General features: G+C 44.6%; 1 protein-coding gene across 2 annotated transcripts in view; it reads left to right on the top strand.

The window, feature by feature from the left end:
• Positions 1-19076, top strand: part of LOC143834791 (uncharacterized) — a 74933-nt gene that overhangs the window by 9653 nt on the left and 46204 nt on the right. The window lies entirely within an intron of this gene.

Below are 19076 nucleotides of genomic sequence, written 5' to 3'. Positions count from 1 at the left end.
GCTGCCTGCTTCATAAGCGAGACTCTTCTCCCCTAGAGGTTAAAGATGCAAGTGGAGCATTTGAAAATGAAGTTTGCTAAGTAGATTCAGTCTGAAATCATGACCTAAGAGTGATTGGGATATGAAGAATAACTTGGTATCTGAACTAAATCAAGCAGCCGGGCCATCTCAAAAGGGGATCTCCCCACTAGAGGTTAAAGACTCAAATGAGGGCATTTAAAACTGTTTGCCATTCCCCAGTTGGAGCCGGGGGATCCCCCAGCTTCACATGTATCCCCCTAGTTAAGGGCTTTAATTCCCATCACCTCAGGGTTTTAAGAAACAAGGGGAACCCCCCCCCCATTTATTTTTTCCAAGCTTGCCCTTCCCAACTGTTTACTATGATAATTTCTGTATCTCTGTCTCTGTCTCTGTCTCTCTGTCTCTCTCTCTCTCACACACACACACAAACATACATACACAGAGCGCCCATGGATCTGGCAACCCTAGCTGCAGCCCTGTGGGCCAATTGAAGTTTTCAAATACTTTTCAGGAAAAGCCCCACATAGAGTACATTGCAGTAATCTAATCTGGATGTAACCAGCAGGCCATACATCACAGCAACCAGATCTTTTCTGCACGGGAAAGGCTGCAGCGGGTTAACAAGCCAAAGTTGACAAAGGGCATGCTTGACCACAACTGATGCTTTCATATTCAACAGTAGGCCACTCCAGGAGTACCACAGAACCACGAGGTTCCTTTAAGAGGAGTATAAGATAGTGATGCCAGTCACCAGATGGGCCATGGGGATGCCCTGGAATTACAGCTCATCGCTAGACTAAAGGGATCAGTTCCCCTGGAGAAAATGAATGTTTGGAGGGTGGATCCCATAACATTCTACTTCCTTTTCCAAGCTCACCATCTTGTCAGGATTAAGCTTCAGTTTATTAACCTGCAATCCACTCCAGCTTTTCATCTTTTTACATCTGAAGGTTCAGTCAGAACACAGGCATCACAGCTCCAACACGAAGAGAACTTTTATTAATAAGGAGGAAAACTGAACAGCAACAGAGAGAGCACACAGGCTGTATATACATAATCCAACTACTTCAGGCCACACCCCCTTAGACACTCTGATAGTTATTAATGTACATTTAAGATTGGCTACTTAATACACTTTGTCATTTGGCTTCTTGAAACTTTCTAGCGAATTGCAAATGAGGATCAAGGAGCCAGGTCCTGCCATAAGGTCAGATACAGTAACTCTTATTGCATGAACATAGAATCACAGAATCATAGAGTTGGAAGGGGCCATACAGGCCATCTAGTCCAACCCCCTGCTCTACGCAGGATCAGCCCTAAGCATCCTAAAGCATCCAAGAAAAGTGTGTATCCAACCTTTGCTTGGAGACTGCCAGTGAGGGGGAGCTCACCACCTCCTCAGGCAGCCTATTCCACTGCTGAACTACTCTGACTGCATCCACATACATAACACCTCTGCGAAATGCTAAAGAGTTTGCCCTGTATTTGGGGGCCATGGATCTCAGAGCTGAATTCGACTCAGTTTACTGATTTTATTTCTGGACAGGCCCCTTCTCTTTTTGAGTTTCTTTCTCATGCTCAACTGAGCTGTACTGGAACATTTCTTTCCAGTCCCGAAATCCCACTCACATCTCATATTCCCCTGTCCATCTATCTCTTGGGTGCACATATTAAAGAACACTTTGAGAAGGACACATTTTGCATGTGTTTTTCCACCTCCACCAAACCTGTTCTTGTTATTTATCTTCCAAATGCCCAAACATTTTAAAGGGAAGAACAATGACGCATGCAAAAAAAATTAACCTTTTTTATTTTCACCTGTTTTATTTTTGTAATTTAAACATCTCTGCAAATCAAAATATACAGATAAAACAGAACAAAACATAAAATTGCAAAGAAAAAATTCAAATAGAAGATGAAATCCAAATTAAGGAGAATACTTGAAAAAGTGTTGGTGGGGAGGGTGGAAAATGGAATCTAAACCTCAGAATTACAGAGCCAGGAGGCAACACCAGGGGAAGGCTCCAGCTTTTATGTCCTGTTATTGGCCCTCCAAAGTGTTGGCAGAGTCTAAATATGCAGTGAAGCTGAGCACATACACATGTCCTCTTATAAAGACAGTTAAATGTCACAATGCAAAATACTTTCTTTTGTTTTAGAGCGCTGCCAAACAGTTTCGTTGGGTGATCTGAGTTCTAGGGATTGTGGGGGGAGGGGGGTAGACAATTGTCCTGAGGAGAAAAATTAAAAAGAAAAACAAGGCCTTGGGTAAGTTCCTGGCTGCCAGAGTCCATTCAGGAACTTTCCCAGTCCATTAAATAGCCAATTCTCCACTAAAATGGAGCAATTTCCACTCTGCTTGGTGTAGTGGTTAAAAGCAGCAGCTTCAAATCTGGAGAGCTGATTCTCCGCTCCTCCACATACAGTCAGCTGGATGACCATGGGCTAGTTATGGTCTTATTAGAACTGTTCTCGCATCAGTTCTGTCAGAGCTCTCTCAGCCTCACCTACCTCGCAGGGCATCTGTTGTGGGGAGAGGAAGGGAAGGTGATAATAAGTCGCTTTGAGAATCCTTCAGGTAGTAAAAAGTGGGGTATCAAAAGCAACTCTTCTTCATCTTCCTCCCCACAGTCAATTGAACAAACTGGCACAGAATGCAATTTTGGTAGGGTTCCCCTCCTTTCCCTTGCTTCTGAAAGCCTCTGCCTTTTCTATTTGCATATTTTGTGCTATTGAGTCTAGAAAGGTAGTCGTGTTAGTTTGGTTCACATTCAAGGTGCTACTTGAGGTGTCGTTATTTGCTTTGGGGGTCCAACGTTTGGGGTTTGGCCTTTCTTTAAACAAGATTTTGTTGGGTATGTGGAACGAACAGTCTTCCATACCACCCCTAGAGGGAGCTACAACTACTGTAATTTGATAAAATCAGAGTCCAGTGGCACCTTTAAGACCAACAAAGATTTATTCAAGGCGTGAGCTTTCGAGTGCAAGCACTCTTCGTCAGACTATGAACTCACCATCATGACAGTGGGAATATAATGTAACCGGATTAGCTTTTGCTTATATATTCCCACTGTGCTACTGGACTCTGATTTTATTGTGCTACTTCAGACCAACATGGCTACTCATTTGAATCTACTGTAATTTGAGTAAGAACATCATCTGCAAAATGTTTAATATGTATTTTACTTGGGCAGTTGCTATTAGTGTAGCATCCAAGCAAAATGTCGGGACTTACAATAAAATGGCCTGTGCAAAATCAGTGGCTGTGAGTGTGTGGCTCTGTGTGTGAAATAGTGCAAGGAAGTACATCATGAGTCACCCTATTGCTAGCTACTAAAGACCTTCTGCATGTGCCAAGCATGTGCCAAGCATGTGCCAGTGAATTGTAGCAATACGTCATCTAATCTCTAAACATAATATTTGGCCTCCCGGGTCAGTTGAAAGGTTCCTGCTGTTTATTTCCAGCCACCAGCCCTGAGTCACCACAGTCAGGCCTCTTCTTACCTATTGGCTTGCGTTGTGGGTTTGTCTGCAGAGAAGTCACGGCAATGATTACACTTTTGACAAGATGAAAAACGGAGTCTTGTGTTGTGGGGTTTATTGAACAGATTTACTGAAGCATTAACTTTTCATAGGTTAGGAACCCCTTGATCAGGTTGAATTGTATCAACTAGAATTTAAAGAGATTTGGGGGGAGGAAAGGTGGTGCAGTATAGCCTGATCTGATCAGACCTTTGAAGCTAACCAGAGTCTGTACTTAGTTGGGAGGCTACCAGGGAAGACTCTGCAGAGGAAGGGGATGGTTTGGTGTAGTTTGGTGTAGTTGTTAGGAGTGCGGACTTCTAATCTGGGGAGCCGGGTTCAATTCTGCACTCCCCCACATGCAGCCAGCTGGGTGACCTTGGGCTCGCCACAGCACTGATAAAACTGTTCTGGCCAAGCAGTAATATCAGTGCTCCATCAGCCTCACCTACCTCACAGGGTGTCTGTTGTGGGGAGAGGAAAGGGAAGGCAATTGTAAGCCGCTTTGAGACTCCTTTGAGTAGAGAAAAGCAAGATATAAGGACCAACTCTCCTTATTCTTCTCCTTCTCCTTCTCCTTCTCCTTCTCCTCCTTCTTCTTCAAACCACCTCTACTTTTCACTTGCTTTGAAAGCATCTTGCTGAGGTTGCCATAAACCAGCTGCAACTTTACACACACACAAACAGATCTGACACTATTCTTAGATAGTGTATAAAGTGTTACTTAGACAATTTCTGTGCCATCTCTCCTAGGGAACTCCTAGAGGAAAAAATTAAAAGTTATAAATTAAAACCCATCCTTCCAAAAAAACAGCCAGATAATTAAAATAATAATAATTGAAAAGCTTAAAATGATTTTAACAATTTCAAACTAAAAGCTTATTATAGAATTATTTTAAAAGATCAATCATTAAAGGCCTGGGTGAACAAATACGTTTTGGCCTTGCAGCTAAAAGAAAGGAATGTAAGTGCCAGATCCAGGTTGGGAAACTCCTAGAGCAGAAATTCCCAACCAGGTTTTCATGAAACCCTGGAGTATCTTGACGACCCTGGAAGGGTTTCCTGAATGAGCGGGAGTTAATTAATTTTTAATATATTTTAAAATTTTGTTGAACATTTATTAGGTGATATGACCATATACAGTCATGTTGACTCATTCCCCCATCCCAAAATTGTCAGTGATGGGCAAGGAAGGGGAGGGGCTCCAGGTGGGCATGTCCACAGCTATGCTTCCCAACCATATTCTGCATGATCTTCAGATGTTTTTTGAAATCTGAAGAATGTTTCTCAACAATAAAGTTGGGAAAGTCTGACCCAGAGAACTGTACCCTTAGTGAGGTACAATGCCATACAGTCTACTGTCTGAATCAGCCATTTTCTCCAGGAGAACTGATCACTTTCGTCTGGAGATGAGCGGTAATTCTGGGGGGACCTACCTTGAGGCTGGTGTCCCTAGTTCGAGGTGGAAGATATTCCACAGATGAGGTGCCATTCTGTTGCATTTAGCTTGCAGGACCGCAGTCACAGCATCTGGAATGGCACTCTGGTGTGCCTTTTGCTTTTAACACTGCGGTTTTGTACCTGTCCTTTCTTATGTATCAAATAGTTATTGATTTGCTGTACTTGGTTTCCAGGGAAAAACTGATACACGGTGGCTTGGCTTTTCTTGTTTTCAGTCCTCTAGGGACCAAAAACAAAGGCCCTTGCTTGTTAAAAGCACCATAACACAATAAATCTAAAAAAGAACAGGGGGAAGAATGAGGCTTGCCTGCACAGCGCACTGCTCCAGATACCTCCCAACCCAGAACTGGCAACCCTATATGCACCAGTGGCCCAATCAGAAAGAATTGACAGACAAAACTTTACAAAATAATACTGGAATTTAGGGTTGCCAGGTTTCCCTGGCCACTGGCAGGAGACGTGGAGTTTGAGTTGTCAGATCCAGGTTGGGAAAGCCCTGGTGACTTGGGGATGGAGCCATAGGGAGGACAGGGACCTTGGTGGGGCCACAGAGTTCACTCTCCAAAACATCCATTTTCTCAGGAGAACTAATCTCTTTAGTCTGGAGAAGAGGTGTAATTCCAAGGGATCTCCTGGTCCCACCTGGAGGCTGGCATCCCTGTGACCTTGGGTAACTTTGGTCATGAAACTGCTGCCAAGAGTAATCGCGCCTACCTTCCTTCATAACAGTGGTAAAGCCTGATAAACTAAACATGAGGAAACTGTGACAGAGATATGCTAAGGTATTAAGGTTTACTGTAAAACACAGCCAGATACACAACTGCTGGCATGTGAGATTATTGTACAGGAGACCAGGAAACGAGCACTTTAGCATGTGGGTAATTCCCCCAACAGGACCAGAATACTTTTGCAGCTTTGTGATCCTTTGAATGCCAAGCGGTTCTCTTGACTTGATATGGTTGTCATGTGCCATGCCTGGCTCATGCGAGTTTGGTTATTTTCTCCTCGGCTGGAGTTGTACTCTTGGTGTGTGGGGGGGTGCCCCTCCCTGCTGCTGTGTCTAGTTATTCTCTGGCCCTCTGAATGGCAGAGGGATCTTCTGTTATCTTAATACCTTATCTCTGTGTTCCTGGATAGAATGTAAACACAATCTTGCCAGGACTTCAACACATGTGTTGCTCAGCCATATTGTCGCTTGTTTTCACACTGTTACTGATCAAACAAATTATATGTGGGAAAGGACCTTTGCACCCAAAATATGATGATTGGGGGTGTGTGGGGCACTAGGGCATAACTACTCTGGTTTTCCTGGGCAATATTGTGTTCAACAATGCTTGCCTGCCTATCAATTTCCTTTTGATGCTTCTTGTTTTTCAGACCAACTTCAGTTTTATCCCAATGTCCGGGACTCTTTGTTGGCTCTGAAGGGTCATGACAGTGGTGTTCTATGCCCCCCCCCATACAAAGATACTCAGGTTGCTTTTTCTCTTGAACTGTTGGCCTTTCAGTCGGGTGCTTATCAGACTTTGGACAGTGAAGGAAAGAAATCCAGTTTGCTTTTGAAAAAAATCCTCAGTTGAGTTGAACAGAGTTTGCTCTCCAATTCCCTGAAGTTCATCTAGTTTGGCAACATCCAGGTGTCATTAACTCAGCCTTAGGCCAACAGTTGCTGAGTCCATCATTAATTATTGTGCTTATGATTAATTTATTCCAGTCTGTCATTCTAGCTGCTCTTTAGAGAATTGTAAACATAAAAACACATATAAATGTGTGTCTCCAGGTGCTCTGGTGCCAGATGGAAACAGGGACTTGGTTGGAAGGAAACCAAAGGGGTCAATTGTGTCACTTCCTTGTAGGCATTTTTAAAAAGCCTCAGGGCAAAACACAGCAGATTACCTGCAGTCATGTGCACCCTTCCCCCTGAAACGCAATGCCATCTGAGCCAGAGCTACACCCTTCTAAGTCCACTGAAGACAATGGATATAAAGGGGTGTAATTCTGCTCAAGACTACACTGGGAGAGGAAGCATTTCTTCTTCGGTTTTCCCATCAACAATAAGAATATCAAATCTGCTTTTATATCATATTATATTTCCAAGGAAAGGTTATAGGCTGTTCCAGTGACCCACAAACGGAAAAAAAATCCAAAAACAAAAGTTGGGTTGTATCTTTCTGCTAAGTTCAGCTACAATATCAGCAAATGCAATACAAGCTTTTGAATCCCCTAGCACAGGGGTAGTCAACCTGTGGTAATCCAGATGTCCATGGACTACAATTCCCATAAGCTCCTGCCAGCATTTGCTGGCAGGGGCTCATGGGAATTGTAGTCCATGGACATCTGGAGGACCACAGGTTGACTACCCCTGCCCTAGCATTACTTAACACAGTGGTTCTCAACCTTCCTAATGCCGTGATCCTTTAATACAGTTCCTCATGTTGTGGTGACCCCCAACCATAAAATTATGCAGGTGTTCTTTCGCAGAAATTAAACCAAAACTGACCAATGGTGTGAAGATCCATTGTTCATGATGGTATATAAATTGCCCCCCCCCCGGGTTTCTCAGTTGAGCTCTGCCTCGTGTCCCACCATGCCAATCTCGGTCTTTTCTGCTAATCCAGACAGACAAATACTCTATGACCATTTATGCACTGGAGGTTTCATGCCAGGCTGCAGGCTGAAGTTTTAGTCGTAACTAGTTGCCTCACCTCTTCCTGCACCCACATGGGAGAGCATTTGGCCTGGTGTGCCTCATCCATCCCGATTTGTACACCTGCACGGGAGCTGGGGCAGTGAAGTTTCTAGTGCATAAACGGTCTCCCTCAATCTACCCTGCAAGGCTGTTATGTGGATGGTGCTCCCCTGACCAAACTGCTTGACCTGTGACTCCTGCGAAAGGGTTATTCAAGCCACAAAGAGGTCCCGACCCCCAGTTTGAGAACCACTGCATTACCAGGTTGGATGTTTGGGGGAAGGAAAGAAAGAAAGAAAGAAAGAGAGAGAGAGAGAGAGAGAGAGAGAGAGAGAGAGAGAGAGAGAGAGAGAGTAAAGATGCATCTCTTTCAGACTTTTGTAGCAATCAGGATGCCTTGTGCCAAATTTCAGCTTCATAGCTCATCTGATTATAGCTTATTCCAGCCTTTTTCAACCTTTCAACGGTGGAGGTCCTGCTGATATATTTTTCAGGTTTTGAGGCAGCAGGAAGTGATGTCAGCTGGCCTCACCTCCCTGCCACATCCCCCTGGAACTGAGAGGAGCCTCAGCTGGCCAAGATTTATATGGTTGAGGTTTCTTCCCTTCCCACCGCCTCCAGGTCCAACATTGGCCACTTTAGGAAGGGATGGGTCAACTTACTCAAATAAGGGTAGAATTTTTTTAAATTAAAGTCTTTTTCTTTCTTCTTTGCTCAGAGCTAAAAATGGCGGCGACCCCAGCTGCCCTTTTGAAAGCCATCCCACTGCAGTACCATTGAGGGACCATATGGTGTCATGGTACCATGGCTGGGAAATCCTGGCTTCATCATTTGGGGGTATTCCATGAATCCTTGTTTTTGAAACATACTTTGTTTATTCCATTGTGGATCCTGCTAAATTCAGATTGATTTGAACTCGGGTCTTCCTCTATCCCCCCCCCCCATCCCCACTGAAACAGAAAAGTGTTCTGCACGTGATTAGGGAAGCTCAGGGGGGGGCAAGTGTAGCAGGAGCCTCTTTCTTTTCTTGAATGGTGGGGAGGGGGGAGGATTGGAGACAGCAGAGGAGGGGGAATAAATTCAAGAGGCAAAGCTCTGCTGAGAGAAGTTACGGCTTCCCCTTTAAGGGAAACCTTGCAGCCTGGGATCGAGGAAGCCTCTGAACTGATGACCTGGCCAATCAGGGCTTTTCTACAGTGTTATAGGCTCAAGGCAGCTAGTTAGTTTGGGACAAGCAGAGACCTGCACCTTTACTCATGCAGATTTTTAAAATATTGATGGTTATATCAACTCCAGGATATTGTGGGGGAAAGGTAGGGTCACTCTGGATCAATCCTGCTTGTTGCAGAGGGAAAATGTAAATCACCCGAGGTCAAAACAGACATTGCATTCAGTGTAGACTGCAGGGACTGAATCAACCTGCGATTGAAATAAAAGCTCCTTGCAGATTCAGCCAGAAGCTCACAATTTGACCTGATTTCAGACTGTCTTATTCAGCATAACATCTAGGCCAATGTAATATCTAATTGTCTAGAAAGTAACTCTTTAGAGATACAACTTGAATGACTAATAAAATATATACCATTTCTGCATCTAATAAAAGACACACATGCTTTTGAAATAAGTGGAAAATATCAACGATTTCTGATATATAAAAGCAAAATCTAAAAAGTACCACCTACCTGTGGCTTGCTTTGTTCAAAGAGGTGCTCTGCCTGTCCCAATCTTTGTTCAAGGAATGGCAGGAGTGATATTGCTTTCAAAAGTGATTTAAAAATACATGGAGGCTATTTTAATGGTTATTAACCGTACAAGATAAATGAAATCTCTGTGTCTAGACGTCCAGTTGTGTTTTATGCTTTCAGCTTATGAAAATCTATGAATTCAAGTAATGGGGGAGGGATAAAAATAATAATAAGTAGCTTGGACTTTTGATCATTTCTTCTGTAATTCTTAAAAGCATCTGGTTCACCATTGTGGGGACAGGATGCTGGATCAGATGGACCTTTGGTTTAGTCCAGCAAGACTTTTTTCATTAATGTTAAAGGGGGAGGGGGACAAGGAAGAAAATCTAGAATTTGATCACTCCTTTAAAAACAGCCAAAGTGAAACTAAATGACTCCCTGAAGAACATCATGCATCCAATGGCCTGATCCAATATCAGATCATATGTAGCATTTCTAACATAGTGGGTGTTTATGGGATTGAGCCATTCTCTCTCTCTCTCCCTCTCTCTGTCACAGCAAAGGGCAAGAAGAGGTGGTTGGGGGAGGGGCAGCTTTTCCTCCTCCTTTTCAGCTCTGGGGTTCATTAGTACATCTGGAAATACTTCCTTCTCTCTTCAGCTGCGAGTGGAACTGTGCAAATCTGTTTCAGATGCAGTTTGGAGTCAACAGCTATTTCCTTCCATCTCCTTCCCTCCCTCTCCTCTTTCTCATGAGAGAAATCACGATGTTGGCCTGGGTAAAAACGAACAGTGTTGTTTGAGGAAAAGACTGGGGGCCTTGCCTTGTCGAAACAGAAACCGCTCTGCCAGTAGAAGACCTGTGTTGGGAGGGGATTTGGGGGTGGGTGGGTTGCAGAATGAGAGAAACTGTCTCAGTTGCATTCTTAGCATTTGCCCCTTGTATAAACATCAGTGGCACACTCGACTATCTGTACGTAATGGGAGGCAGAGAATCATTGTGGAGGGAGGGCAACTGCTGTGTTTCTACCTCCCTTTAAAAAAGGCATTACAAATAAATAGATAGAGATATGAACAAATGATAGGGTTGCCCCTGTTCAAGGGGCTGCAAGATTTTCTGAAGCAAAGAGTGGTAAGGGAGAGGTCTGCATACTACCAGGAGACCCTTGGAGAAAAGGTAGGAGGTGCATATGAATTCTAGCTCAGCAGCTTTTGCTAGCATGTCCCCTGAGCAGGAAGCTTAGGGACAGCTTAGGGAAGGACTGCGGAGCCCCCAGGTTTAATTCCTGGCTTCTCCAGCAAAAAGATTCAGGTACCCTGAGCCTTCGGGGAGGGCGCTATATAAATACAATAAATAAATAAATAAATAGCAGGCAATGTGAGTGTGGAGAGCTGCTGCCAGTCAGAGTAGACAATACTGCAGGTTAGGCTTGAGAGTGCATAACTGTCCCAAGGTCACCCAGAAAACTTTTCCAGCAGGGTGGGGATTTGAAGGTGATAGATCGTGATAGACCAGTGGTCTGACTTACAAAGACCCCCAGTGTTGTAGTGGATCAAGCGTCAGAACAGGATTTGGGAGACCCACCTTCAAATCCCCACCCTGCTGAAAAAGTTTGCTGGGTGACCTTGGGACAGTTATGCACTCTCAAACCTAACCTATCTCAGGAGGGGAGCAGAATGAGAAGCTGCCTTGCATCCTCATTGGGGAGGGAGAAGAAGAAGAAGAAGAAGAAGAAGAGTTGGTTCTTATAAGAAAGGCAGGGCACAAATGGGAGGGGGCCGTGGTTCACTCTCTGGCATCTCCAGTTGAAAGGCCCAAGTAGTAGGTGATACCAAAGACCTCTGCCTGAGACCCTGGAGACAATGCCTGCGTGGACAATACGGACCTTGCTGGACTGATGGTCTGATTCAGTATAAGGCATGGCACACGGCAAATACCCAAATCAAAGACAGCTTAAAAGCCGTTCAGGTGATGGAACATGGAGTATTTAGAGAACCTGCCAAGCATGCAGTGTTGATCATGGGGTAACACAAACAAGGCTTACTTAAAAAAAAAAAAGATTATGCATTCCCTTTTCTTTTTCTGAAAGAGAAAGCTCCACAAGCATTCACGAGGTTCTAGGTGGTCTTTTATTCATACTTTGATCAGAACCACACTGGATTAAGGGCTGTCACATTGATGTTCCCAAATCCTTCACAGCTCTAGTCAGAAAAAGTTCTGCAAATGATTATAAATGAGAGTTACTCAGTCACAGCGTGTCTCATTTCTCCTCTACCTTTCCAACATGTTTTTTGATTAATCCTCATTCAGCCGAGCAAGGATGACTGAAAAGAAGTAAACAAGAATTGCTTTTTAAAGGAGAGAAGAGGGAGAAGGAATTTTTAAAAATCACAATTGATATTGTTCCTATTTACAGGGTGAAATATTCCCAGAAGGGGGCAGACTAGATTCAGGGCCAGCCTGACTGTACATGTGACCAAGCAGCCATGTTGCTATGATTCCCCAGGCGTGATCCGAGAGATGTGCCCCAGAATTCCTTGCAATGTTTCAGAGGACATTACTCAGCATGGCAAAGTCATCAAATGTTACATGTAGATGCTGGGGATTCAACCTGGGACCTTCTACATCCCAAGCAGATACTCTGCCACTGAGCCACAGCATCTCCCCAAACAACAAAAGAATGTTGACATGGCTTGGTAACAGGGATGCCAATTTTGGGTTAGGAAGTTCCCTATTATTTGGAAGTATTACATTGGGGGGGGGAAGGGTTTGGGGAGGGGAGTGGCGGGACCTCAGAAGAGTATAATGTTGTAGAAACAATCCTTCAACCCAGCTATTTTCTCCAGCAGAATGGATATCCATAGCCCCACTGTAATTTGATCTGATCTCCAGGCCCCACCTGGAGAACTGGATTGTTTCCCTCCATGTATTAGCTCCGAGAATATTTGGCAAAATTGCAGCTAACAAAAATTAATGCCCCCTCAAGGACTTCAAACAATGCATTGAATCATTGATTATCAATTGTCTTTGAGCTAATAAACAGAGAAACCAATCCAGAAAAATGCCACAACCTAATTGAAACATTGCAAAAAGAAGTTCATCAGGGGAATCCTAATCAAGTCTTTTTGGAACTGAGTTGCCAACAACCTGGAAGAACCGCCAGGCTTATTATGGCTGAGGGTAGGACGGACGATCGTATGGACAGAACATCTATGGGCCTCCTCGTTCCTCCCCTGTGGCTTGCTTTTCTTCTTTCTGATCAGAAGGAATTATCTTAAATTTTAATTCTATGTCAACTAGCTGGCTCACCCAATTAGATCTGGCCCATTAGGTTTTAATCGTATTGGTGGTTTTATTTTAACTGTAATTCGATTGTTTTATATTAATTGATGACATAAGTCACCGTGAGATGACTGGTTTGATATGGACGGTCTATAAATGTAAATATAAATAAATATAAATAATATAAATAAATATAAATAACTAAATGGCCCCTTTAACAGATGTGTAGAACTAGGCAAGGAGTAAATAACACCACCAAGTAAATAACATTCTGTTAAACTCCCCCCCTCTAGGTTGTTGGTACGCCTGACTCATAATCCTGAGAATGGGGTCTAGGCAAAGGGACTCATTCCAGCTGTGAAGCTCCCGTCCACTCGAGAATATTGTTCATTTCTAGGTCGCTTCTGCACTATGACCTTTTTGTACTTCAAGAGTATCCCTCTTCTGCACCCAACTGAATTGGACTGAAATGAGGGCTTTGCACAGCATTTAATATAGTGCTAAAATATTGCCCCTAAACATATGTCCACAAAGGGAAACACACCCAAGGCCTGGAGCCTTGTTTAGCAAGTCCCCTTTCTGCAAAGGTTCCACTTCTCCCTGCAGTTTTCCTTGTGTTCCACCTAATTAATTATCTCCTGTTCTCTGGCCGCACTTATGATGTGGTGGGTCAGTTCCCTCAGGGAAGTGAGGAGGGAAGGCTGAAGAACTGCTTTTTTATTTAGTAGTCAGCTGAGGTTCCTACTCATATATAAATTTATGATTGTAATAGCTTAACCATGAAATCATGTCCGTTGCTGTAAGTAGGATCCTGCTTTGTAATTTTTGCATTGGTTAACATGTCAGGTCAATTCTGTTTCAGATTCCTAGTTGGCTCTACCATCCAAACCTTATTGGCTGTTTATTGGATGTCCCACCCTACTGGTTGTATTGACTGACTCTGCACAATCCATGTTGCGCCCCAGTGAGAAAGGCAGACTATGCCTAACATAAATACATAATCATCAAGAGCAAAAGAATGAGCAGTGTCTACAAAGCAGAAATAAATACTTAAACCCTTCCAGAAAAAGAAGACTGTGAATTAACACAGAAAACACCGAAATGCGGCAGGTTTCTAACAACAGCAACTGTATTTCGCATTAAAACTGAATGAATAAATAATGCCAATACTAGACTAACCAGTTAATGTGGGGCCACGCCTATGCTGACGGGAGCAGAAAATAAGGAGTGGGAATGGAAAAACTGGTATCAGCTCCGTGTGCTAAAGATGTTAGTAAAGATAAGCATTTCATGATAATAATGCAGGGAGACTGAAGCTGCATGGTGGGGGAATGTAATGGCTGGGTATGCCCCTCCCCTAGGGTTGCCATATGCCTGCCGGGGGCGAGAGATCTCCTGTCCCAGTGGCTGCTACCAGCAGCCAAGCAGGGGGGAAAGAAAATTGCTATTTGAAGCATCAGTCCTTTCTAGGAATTGATTGAAACTCAGTGATAAAATCTAGATGTTTGTTGATTCCTGGAAATGTGGGGTGTGACATAAGCCCTTTGGAGCAGGGATGGCCAAACTGGCTCTCCAGATGTCCATGAACTACAATGACCATAGACTCATTGATGACCGTCATGAATTGAATTGAATGTCCATAAACTCATAATAATTTTAGAATCATAGAATCATAGAATCATAGAGTTGGAAGGGGCCATACAGGCCATCTAGTCCAACCCCCTGCTCAACGCAGGATTAGCCCTAAGCATCCTAAAGCATCCAAGAAAAGTGTGTATCCAACCTTTGCTTGAAGACTTCCAGTGAAGGGGCGCTCACCACCTCCTTAGGCAGCCTATTCCACTGCTGAACTACTCTGACTGTGAAAAACTTTTTCCTGATATCTAGCCTATATCGTTGTACTTGAAGTTTAAACCCATTACTGCGTGTCCTCTCCTCTGCAGCCAGCAGAAACAGCATCCTGCCCTCCTCCAAGTGACAACCTTTCAAATACTTAAAGAGGGCTATCATGTCCCCTCTCAACCTCCTTTTCTCCAGGCTGAACATTCCCAAGTCCCTCAACCTATCTTCATAGGGCTTGGTCCCTTGGCCCCAGATCATCTTCGTCGCTCTCCTCTGTACCCTTTCAATTTTATCAACGTCCTTCTTGAAGTGAGGCCTCCAGAACTGCACACAGTACTCCAGGTGTGGTCTGACCAGTGCCGTATACAATGGGACTATGACATCTTGTGATTTTGATGTGATGCCTCTGTTGATACAGCCCAAAATGGCATTTGCCTTTTTTACCGCTGCATCACACTGCCTGCTCATGTTTAGTTTACAATCCACAAGTACCCCAAGGTCTCGTTCACACACAGTGCTACCTAGAAGCGTATCCCCCATCCAGTAGGCATGCTTTTCATTTTTCTGACCCAGATGCAGAACTTTACACTTATCTTTATTAAATTGCATCTTGTTCTCATTTGCCCATTTTTCCATTGTGTTCAGATCTCGTTGAACTCTGTCTCTATCTTCCGGAGTATTTGCCAGTCCTCCCAATTTGGTGTCATCTGCAAACTTGATAAGTAGTCCCTCCACCCCCTCATCTAGATCATTAATAAATATGTTAAAAAGTACCGGGCCGAGCACCGAACCCTGAGGTACCCCGCTACTCACCTCTCTCCAGTCTGATGAAACACCATTGACAACAACTCTTTGAGTGCGGTTCTCTAACCAATTCCCTATCCACCTAACGATCTGAAAATCCAGATTGCAGTCCTTCAACTTATCCATCAGAACATCATGGGGAACCTTGTCAAAAGCTTTACTAAAATCCAAGTAAATGACATCAACCAAATTTCCCCGATCCAGCAAACCTGTTACTTGGTCAAAAAAGGAAACTAGGTTGGTCTGGCAGGACCTGTTGGAGACAAATCCATGCTGACTTCCTTGGATCACCAAATTGTCCTCCAGATGTTTGCAGATCGCTCCCTTTAATATCTGCTCCATTATCTTCCCCACAACAGAGGTCAGACTCACTGGTCTGTAGTTTCCCGGGTCATCCTTCCTCCCTTTTTTGAAGATCGGAATAACGTTTGCTCTTTTCCAGTCCTCCGGGACATCTCCAGTCCTTAAAGAGGTTCCGAAGATGATGGACAAGGGCTGTGCAAGTTCTCTGGAAAGTTCTTTGAGTACTCTCGGGTGCATTTCATCTGGACCAGGGTATTTGAACTCATCCAGTGCAGCTAAATGCCTCTCGACAACCTCTCTATCCATGTTAACCTGCCACCCAGACACTATCCTTTGGCTACAGCCATCTCTAGATGTGCCTAAACACTTTGACCTGTGGGAAAAAACAGATGTAAAATAGGCACTAAGCCTTTCTGCTTTCTCTGCATCTTTCGTTAGAGTTTGTCCATCCGCACCCAACAGTGGGCCTATTGCCTCCTTTACTTTACGTTTGCTCCTCACATAACTGAAAAATCTTTTCTTGTTACAATGGGCTTCCCTGGCCAATCATAGCTCACTCTCAGCTTTGGCCTTTCTGATGATTGATCTACAGTGCCTAGTAACCTGTAGGTACTCTTCTTTAGAGCTCTGTCCTTACCTCCATTTCCTGAACATTTTCCTTTTCTTTCTTAGTTCCTCTTGAAGTTCTCTGTTCATCCAAATAGGCTTCTTAGAGCTCCTGCAGTGTTTTCGTATTTCTGGATTTCTGGATTTCATGTCCATGGACATCTGGAGAGCCACTGAGCCACCCCTGCTTTAGAGGAATCACCGGAAATGTTGGTAAAACAACAGAGTTTCTGATGATTCCTAGAAGGACTGATGTTATTCCCCAGAAGTGACATTGTGCAGTTGCCCCCAGAGTCCCCCATATACCCAGCTCTGCCCCAGTTGCCAAGTCTGGCCCAGCTGGCATCTGTGTCCATGACTTAGTCATGCCCATCCCATACACTTTGCATGCTGAGAGGGTCTGTGTGCGGCTGCTACTGCCAAGCCATGCTGGTGAGTTTCTTGGAGACTTCTAGCTGGCTACTGTGAGAAACAGAATGCTGGAATCAATGGACCCTTGGTGGGTCCAGCAGGGCTCATAATAAGGAGACCAGAGGTAAAGAAGAAGAGAGCTTTGCTAGTTGCACAGACCAGAGAATTTGGGCAGGTGCGGTTTTTCCCAGCCTCATACATCAAGCTGCACTTGTCAGAATATCCTCTATTGCCCCAGTGTTAAAGATACAGGGTAGAGCCCTCTGCCTCTGCTTCCCTAGCCCCTTCTGTGGTTCCCTTATACCAGTCTGACTTGGTCGGACAGTTTCATGGGTGTGGCGCCTCTGCATTCTGCTAATACATAAAGTTACATTATCAACACTTCTTATCCCTGGAGCCATATTCCAAAGAACACGAAACTGCTTACTGTTTATTTGGGTAGAGCAACACATGTTGCATCACCATCTGCAAACATTGCACAATCACCAACTCACACCCAGGATAATGTCTTTGGGGCACAGCCATACAATATGTACCTTTTGAGGCCGTCATCCTTGGGATTGGTGGTCATCGTGAGACCGAGGCTGACACCGGATTTCAGATCGTTTGAAACCATTCTGCTGCCTGGCTTTACAAGAGATTCACAGAATCTTTGTGCCGTGAAGTTTAAGGTCCCAGATTCCCACAAATGTGTCCTAAATGTGTAGCTAAATAGGATTTGAGGCCAGACCTCCCAAGTATCTGACTACTATGTGAACTGGCACTTCACAGCTCTCCCTCCCACCATTTATCCTCACAGCAGCCTTGCGAGGTCAGTCAGTTTTGAAGAGTAGCCCAGGCTCACCCAGCGAGCTTTGTGGCTGAGGCTGGATTTCATGCCAGGTGACCCTGATTCTAGTGTGGCTCTCTAACCACCACACCATATTCACTTTCAGCTAGGTTAAAGAGCAGCAGATTCTAATTTGGAAAACAAAAACAAAAACAGGTTTGATTCCTCACTCCTCCCACATGCAGCCCTCTGGGTGACCTTGGGCCAGTCACAGTGCTCTCAGTACTCTCTCAGCCTTACTTACCTCGCAGGTCTCTGTTGTGTGGAGAGGAAGGGAAAGGTATTTGTAAACCACTTTGGAACTCCTTTGAGTAGTGAAAAGTGGGGTATAAAAAAACAGCTCTTCTTCCATTTGTTCATATTAGCAAGAGATCATTGGAAACATACTAGTATGATGTAGTGATTAGAGTGCTGGACTAAGATCTGGGAGACCTGGGTACAAGTTACCATCTTGCCATGGAAGCTTGCTGGGTGACTTGGGGCAATTACACATTCTCAACCTAACCTAACTCACAGGGTTGCGTTGAGGATAAAGTGGAAAAGAGTCCCTTTGGGTCCCATTGGGGTGAGGGTTGGGGAACTAGGGTTGCGAGGTCCTCTCTGGCCATCCGTGGGGGATGGTAGCCCATATCTAGATTGGGAAACTCCTGGAGATTTGAGAGTGGAGCTAGGGGAGGACAGGGACCTCAGTGGGTTAAAATGTCATAGTGTCTACCCTCCAAAGCATCCTTTTTCTCCAAGGGAACTGATCTCTGCAGTCTGGAGATGAGGTGTAATTCCAGGGTATCCCCAGGTCCCACCTGGAGGTTGGCATCCCTACAAAAGCAGTGAATAAACAAACTGAGTTGTCAGAATATGAAATCTGCCAAATTGCTTATCAAGCATGATCAAGACTCATGGATGCTTTAGGCTGATCCTGCATTGGGCAGGAGGTTGTACTAGATGGCCTGTATGGCGCCTTCCAACTCTATGATTCTTTCTGATGCTATTTTCTTTGTTATAAATATAAGTTGTAAGAAGGCAAAGGGGAGGCAAAGTGAAGTGGCAAAGGGGTGGCAAAGAGGTGGCAAAGTGAAGGCAAAGGGGTGGCAGGTTACAGTAGATGAGTGATTGAGATGTGAGTGTCCTGTATAGTGCAGGAGGTTAGACTAGATGACCCATGAGTTCCCTTCCAACTCTATTATTCTATGATTCTATGATTCTAAGGGGAGGGGGGATGAAGACTTAAAAACTGTTCTTACCAGGGCTGAATCTGCACGGAGCGTTTTTCCCCCCTGCTTTCAATCCTGCTAAAAGCAGATTGATTTGAACCCGAGTCTTTTTGCTCCCCGTGACTTGAAACAGAAACCCATATGCACGAGGCTGAGAGTAGGCGGGTGAGTGGGCGGGGGGAGCTGAGATGAGTGGAGACGAGGACCCCTGATTTCATCCTCCAGAATTAAGAGAACTGCCTCCCATGCTGATCTCTCAGCCTCTCCTACCTCACAGGGGCTGAATCTGCAAGCGGGGGGGGGGGGCAGGCGAGCGAGCGGGGGGGGTGCAGAGGGACTGGCTTTCGGGGAGGGGCTGAGACAGCAGCAGCTTCTCACAGAATGAGGCAAATCTCTGCTGCGAGAAGTGT

Source organism: Paroedura picta, chromosome 1, assembly GCF_049243985.1.
Source record: "Paroedura picta isolate Pp20150507F chromosome 1, Ppicta_v3.0, whole genome shotgun sequence".
In the NCBI taxonomy this organism is placed as follows: Eukaryota; Metazoa; Chordata; class Lepidosauria; order Squamata; family Gekkonidae; genus Paroedura; species Paroedura picta.
This window is presented reverse-complemented; position numbering and strand designations above follow the sequence as displayed.